The sequence below is a fragment of the Mesoplodon mirus genome, assembly GCF_964341445.2.
Source record: "Mesoplodon mirus genome assembly, chromosome: 3".
Classification (NCBI taxonomy): Eukaryota; Metazoa; Chordata; class Mammalia; order Artiodactyla; family Ziphiidae; genus Mesoplodon; species Mesoplodon mirus.
The window spans coordinates 173,430,891-173,442,641 of NC_138978.1; positions in this window are offsets into that span (position 1 = coordinate 173,430,891).

An 11,751-nucleotide genomic window follows, 5' to 3' on the forward strand; every position below is an offset into this window, starting at 1 on the left:
TAAATTTTAATTTTAAGGAAAGATGGTGGGTTTAGAGTCAGATAACAGAATTCCTATATAGACCTGGTGAAAACATTCACATTGCCAACTCAAGTGATGGCATTCCATCATACTTATAACATAATGAAGAATAGTAGATTAAAGAAGATATATATTTATATATGCATATTTGCTTTTATATGCATGAAATATATCTGGAAGGGCAGAAAAACAAAAACAATAATAAACAAAAAATACTGAGGTTATTCCTTACCTCCAGGGAAGGAATTAAGCGACCACGGGGCAGAGAACATATCACTATCTTTCACTGACTTTTCAATTATGAAACTTGTGAATGTGCCTGCTACTCAATAATAAATATAGACGCAAAAGGTCACATATTGTATGATTCCATTTATATGAAATATCCAGAATAGATAGAACCATAGAAACAGAAAGCAGATTGTTGGTTGCTAGGAACTGGGGGGAGGCAGGATGGAGAGAAACTGGTTCCTGGGTAAGGGGCTTTACTTTGGAGTGATGAAAATGTTTGGAAACTCAATAGCGGAAGTGGTTGCACAATACTGTGAATGTACTCAATGCAACTGAATTGTTCACCTTGAAATTGTTAATTTTATGTTATGCAAGTTTCACCTCAATAACTTTTTTTTAAAAAGAAAGAAAAATGGAGAGGTAGGGAAAAGAGAGAAAGAGAGATAAAAAAGGAAGGAGGGAGGAAGGGGAATATGCAGAATTTCCATCTGAGGCAGCTGGCTTGGAGGGGTTTTGAGCAAACAGCCTCTCATGGAGTAGCCTGTTGCTAAGAAAGGAAACGAGGGCGGAAACAATCGACACAGCGACCAGGGAGGTACCGGTGAGAGGACCAGGCACCGGGATCGGCGCCAGAGCACAGCGACGCATGCTTCCTTCTGTCTGCGGGCCCTGGGCCCTCCGCTGTGATGTTCAGGGTGTGTCCTTTAACTACCGGCACAGCAGCTGGAATCGGCTGCGGCCTCGACCTGCCACCCTCGTGAGGACTCAGCACACTCCACACTCCTTCTCACCCCCTCCTCAGAAACACCCTCCCCCGGGCCCTCTGTACTAGGGCCACTCCCATCCGGTTGCCTAGTTGGCTGTGGCCCCCATCATGGCCAGGCAACTCCTGCTTTTAAAATTTAACACAAACGGGGCTTCCCTGGTGGTGCAGTGGTTGAGGGTTCGCCTGCCGATGCAGGGGACGCGGGTTCGTGCCCGGGTCCGGGAAGATCCCACACGCCGCGGAGCGGCTGGGTCCGTGGGCCCGTGGGCCGTGGCCGCTGGGCCTGTGCTTCCAGAGCCTGTGCTCCGCAACGGGAGAGGCCACAACAGTGAGAGGCCTGCGTACCGCAAAAAAAAAAAAATTTAACACAAACGGCTGATTCTCCCAGGAGAGTAGGGGTAGAGCCTGATCCTCTCCAGGGCCTCCCAGAACTTCCCCTCTGCACAAACCTCATTTTGTCATCCTCAGCGGTGATCCACCCTTCCCAAGGTGAGCAAGGCAGCTCCGACACCTCCCCACGAGGGCAAGCAAAAAAATCCCACTTCACGGTTGTCACTCTGCCTGCCTACCAATCTCTCCTGATCCTACCCTTGTATTGTTACTACTCTACCACCTGTCGTTTGAACCTACCCTTATCAGCTCTAATTTATTTGAAGGAAGATTTCCTTCAAGTTTTCTTCTCCCCTCCATTCCCCCTGCTTCCCTCGCAGTCGGGTCCCAGTCACCTCACATGCAGGAAACTGCACTAGCTTCCTAAGTGGCCTCCCTGTCTTTTCCTTGCTTCTACCTCAGATCCCTCCTGCCACCAATGCACGTTTTATCACCTTCAGGTACCGTTTTCATCAGGTCATGCCTCTGACTCCAAAGCCTGCACCTGCTTCCCCGTCTTCACCATCAAGTCTGAAGGTCTTACCTGCCACTCAAGGCCCCTTTAATCGTCCCCAAACTGACTTTCCAGTCTGGTCCCCAAGCATAATATTCTGTTCCCCAAATCATTTTGTTCCCCAAACATGGTGATTTAAGCATCATGCTCTGCACAATATCTACAGATTGACCTTAAACACTACACATTAAAATTAAAAATGCACTATTCCTGCTAAGCATTTACCAAACGTAGGGTGTCAAGTCATGAGCAGGCTCTGATAGTCTAAGAGAACAATATTACTTGCAGGGGATTTCTGCATTTAAATGTAGCTAAACCATCCCACTAAGAACCAGGAATTCTTTCAGTGCTGCACATAAACAATATCTATCTTTTAGTGGACTGGTTCAACAAGTTGATCAGAGGCCACTGGGTGAAATGTGCTCCGTCTCATGGTTTTCCAGCCACCTCTGCTCAGGAACCTGATTCCAGAACATGAGTCATCACCAGAATGTGTTTTGTTGAGTCCTACTCATGTGCCAATCAATGTATCATATGTAGTTTACTCCTCTCAATGACCCCAAAAGGTAGATACTATTATCATAATCCAGCTTTCACAGATGAGGAAATTGAGGCTTAGAAAGGTTAATTAACTTGCTCTGGGTTTCTGAGTTCCACATTAATCAGCCTAACTCCTAAGCCCCTCTTCTAACCAAGGCTGCTACCCAGGGTAGGTACAGTGAATTTGCTGTAACTTCCTTCAGTCCACTGTTCCACCATGCTGTTTCATGTTAGGTTTAATAAACGTCTTCAGAGGGTTCTTTCTGACTGGGTCACACCACTCCCTGTAGGATCTTTGTAAACCTAAACGTTGTCCTGCTTAAAATCTCCCACAATGTGGTAAATTGAAAAATGTCCCCTACAAGATATCCATGTCCGAATCACTGGAATCTGGGGATGTTATCTTATATGGCAAAAAAAAGTGTGTGTGGCAGGGCATGGGGGATGCAGATGTGATTACTTTAAGAATCTTGAGATAGATTATCCTGGTTTATCCAGGTGGGCCCTAAATGCAATCATATGTGTCCCTAGAAGAAGGAGGCAGAAGATTTGACACAGACAGAAGAGGAGAAGGTGGCATGACCAGAGATTGGAGGGACACAGCCACAAGCCAAGGAATGCCAGAGGCCACCAGAAGCTGGAAGAGGAAAAGAAAGGATTCTCCCCTAGAGCATCCAGAGGGACGCAGCCCTGCCAACACCTCGACTGGTGCCTTTCTGGCCTCCAGAAGTGTGAGAGAACAAATTTCTGGTGTTTTAAGCCATCAGATTTGTAGTAATTTGTTACAGCATTCCCAGGAAACTAATGCACATGAGTCCCCACTACCTACAGATAAACTGTGGCTGACTCAGCAGCACCTACTTTTCTTTGTGAACTCATTTCTCCCCTTTCTCTGACATGCCTGGGCCCCAAACATAAGAGAGAGCAGCTCCTGAACTCATTACGTTCCCTACCTTGTCCTCCGGGAAAACACCTGCTCTCTTCCCATCCTTGTCCCCTTCTCTCACCCAGCACACAGTACTCCCAAGTCACCTGATCCTTACCTCTATTTTAACACTTGGCACAAAATGCTCTAGTTGTCCGTATGCTGTTTCTTCCATTCACATAAAGGTCCCTACATGGCATGGACCCTGTCTTATTTGCCTTTGCATCTCCAGCACCAGCCCAGCCAGCGCAGGAACACGTAGTAAGTGCTCAATGAATGAATAAGTTTAGCACCATAGTAGGTGTTAAGTAACCTACCGCATCATTGCTATTAGCCATTCTTCTCACTCCCCACTGTGCAATGCAGAGGCAACCAGCTCCTCCAGGCTGTGTGATGCACTCCTGCAGAGCCTCTCTGTATGTCTGTCTTGCCAGGGCGGACAAGCAGGCAGCTTTTAGTTGAAATTTCATGTGTGCCTTGTCAAATTGCATCCTCAGCAAGAGCTAAAAGGAAAACAGCTTTTAGAGAGAGAGTCTCTAAGAAATCTGTATTCAGGGCACTTTACGGAGGTAGCCCCGAGGGAAGAGAAAACAAGACAGACCTCTGATCCTTAATGCATGAAATTAAGACAGAAGCTGTTGGATTTATCCAATGGATTTTCTTTAAAATCACATTCCTGGTGATTTTAAAGAAAAAGGCCTAAGAGATGTTAAGATATCAAGGTTGAATGGCTTAATGTATCTGGAGAGGAAAAAGGGGGAGAGAGGGAAGGAAAGCCGATTCCTCAGACTGATTCATCCTAGAGGCTAAAGAAGAGTCTAAGGCAATGTTGGCAAAGCTCATTTAACCACAGAGCAGGTAAGATGTGGTTCTGGTGCATGAATTCTGCCTAAACCAGGTGCATCCCCATCACACTTGTGAGAAGCTGGGGCCACTGACTGTGCAAATCCTGAACTTTATTCTTTTGCCCTGGTTTCTTGCTTACCAAGCAGCTTTCTCCATTATAACCTGCCACTCCCAGGAAGATATCAGCCCTCCGAGAGGTCGCAAGTCAGACCTTGAACATGTGAAGCCAAAAGGCTGGACTAGGGAGACCTCCTCAGGGTTATGGCACCCTGTGGGGATTTGTCCGGGCAGCTAGACTTCCTCTCTCCATCCAATGCGTATTCTTGCCTTTTCTTGAATCCTCCACATAAAGTAAATAAGTGAAGTAGGAAAGGAGCCTTGGTGAGCCAATGAGGATAGTGGTTCTTATTCTCTTTTGGTGTCATAGACCTTTTTGAGAATATAATTGTATAGAGCCTCTCTCCCTAGCCCATGTGAAGACAGGTTGCCTCCAATTCCAGGAGAGTTAATGTAGAGCAAAAGTTCAGCCATTGCTTATGGGTGCCTGGTTGAGAACCCAGGTTTAGCAGGGAAACAGACACCAGCTTTCTTTTGCTACAAGCCCTAGATTGTTTTGCGTGTTCACTTGATTTTAATGGCAGTGTGAGAGTTTAGATATATTTTTTCAAAGTCCCTTTGGAGAGAGGCATGATCATTTAAAGAAGGAAAGAGAACTGAAGAGAAATGGTTTGACGTCCTATCATCACTCTTCAGGGACTCTCACCATCTGGTAGCCCCTTGATCAATTACAACACAGCTGGCTGATAAAGGAACAGTTAAGTGGACTGGGGCCAGAGAAACCCTTTCAGTTCAGGAGTGCACAGAATTGGGGATAAGAAAAACAAGACGCTTCTCGTCATCACTGCAGGGGAGTAAGTTTGCAATACATGAATTTGGGGTTTTTAGTGAGGGCTGTTGACGCCCCCCTTCATATTCCTTCGCCCACCTGAATCCACCTGCACCTGTGGCAGACATCCTGGCATGCAGATAGCATCTCTTCCCAAGCCCTTTCTTGCACGCGGGCTCTCGTGTGTGTGTGTGTGTGTGTGTGCTGGGGTGGGGCAGTTAAGGGGGGAGCTATCCCCTGGAGCCAGGTCCAGTGGGGTGGGATTATAAATGCCCCAGGCCCCCCTCCTCTGCTGGGACAATCCAAGGCTCGTTCCTTGGGACAAAGCATCTCAGAAGTCTCCAGCAAGAGGTAACCTGCTCATTCCTTACACCCCATTTTGCCTTGCCTCCCTATCTCCCTTTCTCCTCGTTCTCATTTGTTTGTTCTTCCTGAGATCACATCCCAACTACCTGCATCTTAGTGCTGGTCTCAGGCCATGCTTTGCAGAAAACCCAAACCAGACAGGGGTGATATTTGCTGTAATGAGCTTTTATTTCTGTCTCTGACAGAATCAGGTCTCATGCTCACACAGAGGCCTGTCACTCTAACACTAGTCCAGCCTTCAAAGCCATACGGGTGTTTCTCTGCCAGTGCCCTAAATACATCCTGAGTAGGAAAGCCCACACAGCTAAACATGTTTCCTGGAGATGATACCAGTGCAGGCAGATTTCCCATAAGCACCGCCTGACCTAATAGTTACAGTGCAACTCAGTGAAGCCCCAAAGCAAGAACAGGGCTCACATTTACAGGAGTATTACAGTATTACATCCTAGGGACAACTAAGTGTATGCCCCTAGGAAAGATTAGGGAAAGTCTTTGATGTTCTGTACATGCCTGAGGGAGGCTATGTGGTTAAAAGCATGTAAGGAAAGAAACTAGATGATTTCTGGTTTTTGGAACCAGTGTTATCTGGAACCTTATTTTGATAGACTTAATAATAATTCTTTACAAAGTTATTGTGAAAATGGCTGATAAACGAGTATAAAACATGAGGCTTTCAGTTGCTTCACTTACAATAATACCAATTGTTCCACTGGTTATACCCTCTCCTGAATCACCAGTCTGATTACTGGACTATTCCCATAGATGTGACTGTCCCAGAAACACCACAGCTACCAGCCCGTTGCTGTGAAGGCAGCTTTGCTGAAAGCTCTATCATTTCTACATTTGCTTTTCACAGTCCAGTCTGGCCTCTGCCGTCACTACTCCCCCAAAACTGTATCAAAACCAGCTATACCTCCATGCTGCCATTAGAAACCCCTGTCCCCTTACTAGTTGCCTTAACAGCATTCCCCACAAATGACAACTCCTACCTTTAAATATTCTGCTCTTCCCTAGACTTCTACTGCTCTCCCCTGGTTTCTACCTACTCACTGGCTGTTCTTTCTCCCATCTCTGATGTCCAAGGGTTGCTCAGGGATCCCTGCCAGGCCTTCTTCATTTCCTTAAAGAATTCTCAAAGCGATCTCATTCATTGCTATGACTTTAAATGTTATCTATATTAGTGATAAATTTTCTCTCTTTTTAAAAAATATTTATTTGGCTGAGTTGGGTCTCGGTTGCGGTGCGTGGGATCTTTGTTGCAGCAAGCGGGGTCTTTCGCTGTGGCGCGGGCTTTCTCAGGGCACGTGGGATCTTAGTTCCCAGACGAGGGATTGAACCCGTGTCCCCTGCATTGGTAGGTGGATTCTTAACCACTCGACCACCAGGGAAGTCCCCATTGAGCTACAGCTTTCATTACCTATTAACCTACACATTAAACATTTCCACTTGGACATCTCAAAGGCATTCCAGACCTCACATGTTCAAACATAACTTCCATTGTTCTAAATTTGTCTCTCCTTTCTGTCCCCATCACATTGCATAACACCAGTATCTCCCGAGTTGGTAAAAAAAAAACCTTAAACATCCCCCTTCACTCCTCCATTTCCTCCATTCCTCATGCTGAATTTATCAGAAAACCCAGTGAATTCAACTTTAAAAGTGTATATATATATATATATATATATATATATATATATATATATATATATATAATTTTTTTTTTTTTTTTTTTTTTTTTTTTGCGGTACACGGGCCTCTCACTGTCGTGGCCTCTCCCGTTGCGGAGCACAGGCTCCAGACGCGCAGGCTCAGCGGCCATGGCTCACGGGCCCAGCGGCTCCGCGGCACGTGGGATCTTCCCGGACCGGGGCAAGAACCCGTGTCCCCTGCATCGGCAGGCGGACTCTCAACCACCGCGCCACCAAGGAAGCCCCAAAAGTATATTTTGAGTCCAGTTTTCTTAATAAGCACTGCTGCAATCCTAGTTCAAATGGCATCACCCCTCACCTGGCCGACTGCTACAGCCTCCTTAATTGATTCTCTGCTTTGCCTCTTCACACCTTCAACCCATCCCCACATCACAGCTAAAGTGAATGGAAAATATCAGATCACTTGCCTCCATACTTAACTTCTCATCGTTTCTCATTGCATCAAAGCCTATCCTCCTTAAACAGGGACTATAAACCCTTAAATGATCCGGCCTTAACCAGTTTCTTTAACCTCACTTTGTGTCCAAGCAACCCAGCTGTGTCCACTTCCATGAATTTGCCAGTCTTTCCTACCTCGAATGCTTGTCTCATACTGTTCCTCTCTTAGAAAGCTCTTTCCACTCCCAAACAAATCACACGGCTAAATTATTTTCACCCTTCAGGTTTTAGTTTAAATGCCATGTCCTCAGAATAGTTCCCAGACCAACTCTTCTTGTTTTTTAAATTGCTCCTCAAATTCTTTTTGTTTTTAAATTCATGTTTATTGAGGTATAATTACATATAAGGAAATTCACCCATTTTATGTGTACAATTCAATGAGTTCTGAGAGACCTATATGGTCATGTAACTACCACCACATAAAAATATGGCATATTCCATCACCTCCCCCAAACTTCCCTCATATCCCTTTGTGTTCAATCATCTCCCTTTCTCTTGCAACCACTGATCTGATTACTGCCCAATACGTTTGCCTTTTCCAGAATGCCATTGTGATGGTTAATTCTATATGTCAACTTCTATGGGCCAGAAGGGTGCCCAGACATTTGTTCAGACATTACCCTGGGTGTGTCTGTGAGGATGTTTCTGGAAGAGATTAACATTTGAATTATATAGACTGAGTAAAGCCAATTGTCCCCCCTAATGTTGGTGGGCCATATCCAATCAGTTGAAGACCTAAATAGAACAAAAAGGCTGAATAAAAATGCACTCCTCCTGCCTGGCTACCTTGAGATGGGACAAAGGTCTTTTCCAACCTTTGGACTTGAACTGAAACATGTGCTCTTCTTGGGGTTGGCTTGAATTGGGGTTGACTGAAATTTACCCCATTGGGTCTCCTTGGTCTCTAGCTTGCTGACTATAGGTCTTGGGAGTTTTCAGCCTCTATTATCACATGAGCCAATTTCATATAATAAATCTTTTATACATGTATATATCTCCTATTGGTTCTATTTATCTGGAGAGCCCTAATACAGCCATGTAAATGAAATCATACAGTTCCTAGTCTTTCATGCCTGGCTGCTTTCACTTAGCATAATGGTTTTGAGATTCACCCACGTAGTTGCATGTATTAGTAGTTAGTTCCATTTTATTGCTGAGTAGTAAAGATGCACCATAATTTGTTTATCTGGACATTTGAATTGTTTCCAGTTTTTAGCAATTATGAATAAAGTTGTTACAAACATTTGTATATAGGCCTTTGTGTTGACACGTTTTATTTCTCTAGGAGTAGGATTATTCGGTTGAATGGTAAGTGAAAGTTTTTATGAAACTGACAAACTGTTTTCCAAAGTGGTTGAACCATTTCACATTCTCCCTGGCAATGTGTGTGAGATTGCAGCTGTTTCACATCTTCACTGCCAATTGGTATTGTCAGATTTTAAAATTTTAGCTATTATAATAGGTGTAGTGATATCTCATTGAAGTTTTCATTTGTATTTGCCTAACTGATGAATTTTTGCATCTTTTTTAGCATCTTTTCATATGCTTATTTACCATCCACAAATTTTAAAATTGGATTGTCTTATTATTGAGTTGAGTTCTTTATATATTCTGGATATAAGTCCTTTATCAGATATATATCTTACAAGTATTTTCTTCCAGTATGTGGGTTATCCATTGATATCCTTAACAGTATCTTTCAAAGAGTAGTTTTTCATTTTAATGAAGGCCATTTTATCATTTTTTTCTTTATGTTCAATGCTTTTTGTGTTTTATTGAAGAAACCTAAAGTCACTAATATCTTTGTTTACCCCCACAACTTTCATAATTTTAGGTTTTACATTGAGGTCTATGATTTAATTTTTGTACATGGTGTGAAATAAGGTTCAAAAAAAATTTTTTTTTTGCATGTGGATGTCTAATTGTTCCAGTGCATTTGTTGAAAAGACTATCATTTCATATAAAATAAACAAGGACCTACTGTATAGCACAGGGAACTATACTCAATATTTTGTAATAACCTATAAGGGTAAAAAATCTGAAAAAGTATATATGTTATGTATGTGTATATATATACATATATATATAACTGAATCACTTTGCTGTACATCTTGAACTAACACAACATAGTAAACCAACTATACTTCAATAAAAATATTTTTAAATGTTAAAAAAAAAAGACTAACATTTCTCCACTGAATTACCTTGGCATTTTTGTTCAAGGTAGATCTTTAGGTCTCTTTCTTGATTTACTATTCTGTTCCATTCATCTGTATGTCTATCCTAAAACAATTGTCATGTGGTCTTGACTACTGTAGCTCTAAATGTTGAAATCAGGTAATTTGAGTCCTCCAACTTTATTCTTTTTCAAAATTGTTTTGGCTGTTCTAGATTCTTTGGATTTCCACACATATTAGAATCATCTTATAAATGTCTAATGAAAAAGCCGCCTAGGATTTTGAACGGGATTACATTGATTCTGTAGGCCAATCTGGGGAGAACCGGTATATTAACATCTTGAGTCTTTCATTCTATGATCATGGTATTTATCTCCCTTTACTTCTTTCTCTCATCAGAGGCTATTTGCATATTTTCCAGATATCTTTCTGTTACTGGTTTTTACTAGTTTAATTCTGTTATGGTCAGAGAACATAATTCACAAGATTTCAAGTGTTTTATTTGTTGAGATTTTATGGCCTAGAATATTCTCTATCTTGGTGAACATTCTAGATGCACTTGAAAACAATGTGCATTCCACTGTTGTGTGAATTTCATGCCCATCTCCCAGTGGTAGACTTCTCTTTTTGCTATCCATGTAGTATCCTGGGCCCAGGTTTTTCTGTTCCTCCTCCAAGGTCAGAGGTTACTTGCTTATACTCCTTCTCCAGCAGTAATGGTTCTTCGTGGCCTGAAGGCAGAGCATTTCCTATTCCTCCTCCCAGAAGCAGATGGGTTTTGCTTTTATTCCTCCCCCAGAAATAATGGATTTTGCTGGGGTCCTGAGGGGGTGATATGATTTGTTGCTCTTCCCCCAGCAGCTTAAGTCTTTTGTATCCTTCAAAAGAGGGGTCTAGGATAAATGGGCAGGGTTTCATACCTATCCCTCAGCAGCAGCCAATTACCTCCTGCATGCTTGAACCACTGACAGGGACTTTCTGGTCCCCTGCCCTGCCCCAGTGTTTCTGGTGAGCACTGGGTTAGACCCCTGGGAAAGAACCTGTGTGAGTGTATGAAGTCCTCTTATTTGAGACTCTCAGCTCTTCCAAACTGACAAACTAGCCCATACTAAGCCTTTCAGAATTTATTAAAATTTTAGTTAATTTTTTTCTTACCTGCTTGTACGTACAGTGGCCACCTGTTTCTCTCATGCTCTAAGATGAAATGATTGGTAGTTTCCACCTCTTGCTGGAGGGTTTATCACTCTTTGGGATTTAGTTTACTTTGCTTTGCAACCTCAGCTGTCTGATATGCTCAAGAAAAACTGTAATTGTATAGATTACCCAGATTTTTCTCCTGGGTAAGTTAGGAGTGACATTCTCTTGAGGCTTTCTACATGCTTTTCCAGGTAGAACTGTGACTACTTCTACCAAAGGTGATTTTGTTATTCTCTTTAAAGTCAGTATTATTTCTGTCATTGCAATTACTAAAATTTGTAATTATTTTTACTTTGTCTCCTCCATTAGACTTTAACTCCATGAAGACATATAATATAGTCATCCCTCAGTATCCACAGAGGATTGACTCCAGTCCCCTCCCCCCACCAAAATCTGAGGATACTCAAGTCCCTTATATAAAATGGTGTATTTGCATATAACCTACACACATCCTCTCATATACTTTAAATCATCTCTAAATTACTTATAATACTTCATACAATGTAAAGGCTATGTAGATAGTTGTAAATACGATGTAAATGCTATGAAAATAGCTGCCAGGTACACTGCAAATTCAAGTTTTGCTTTTGGGAATTTTTTTTTTTTTTTTTTTTTGTGCCACGCTGCGGGGCATGCAGGATCTTAGTTCCCCCGACCAGGGATTGAACCTGTGCCCCTTGCATTGGGAGCATGGAGTCTTAACCACTGGACCACCAGGGAAGTCCCATGGAATTTTTTTTTCAATATTTCAATCCATGATTGGTTG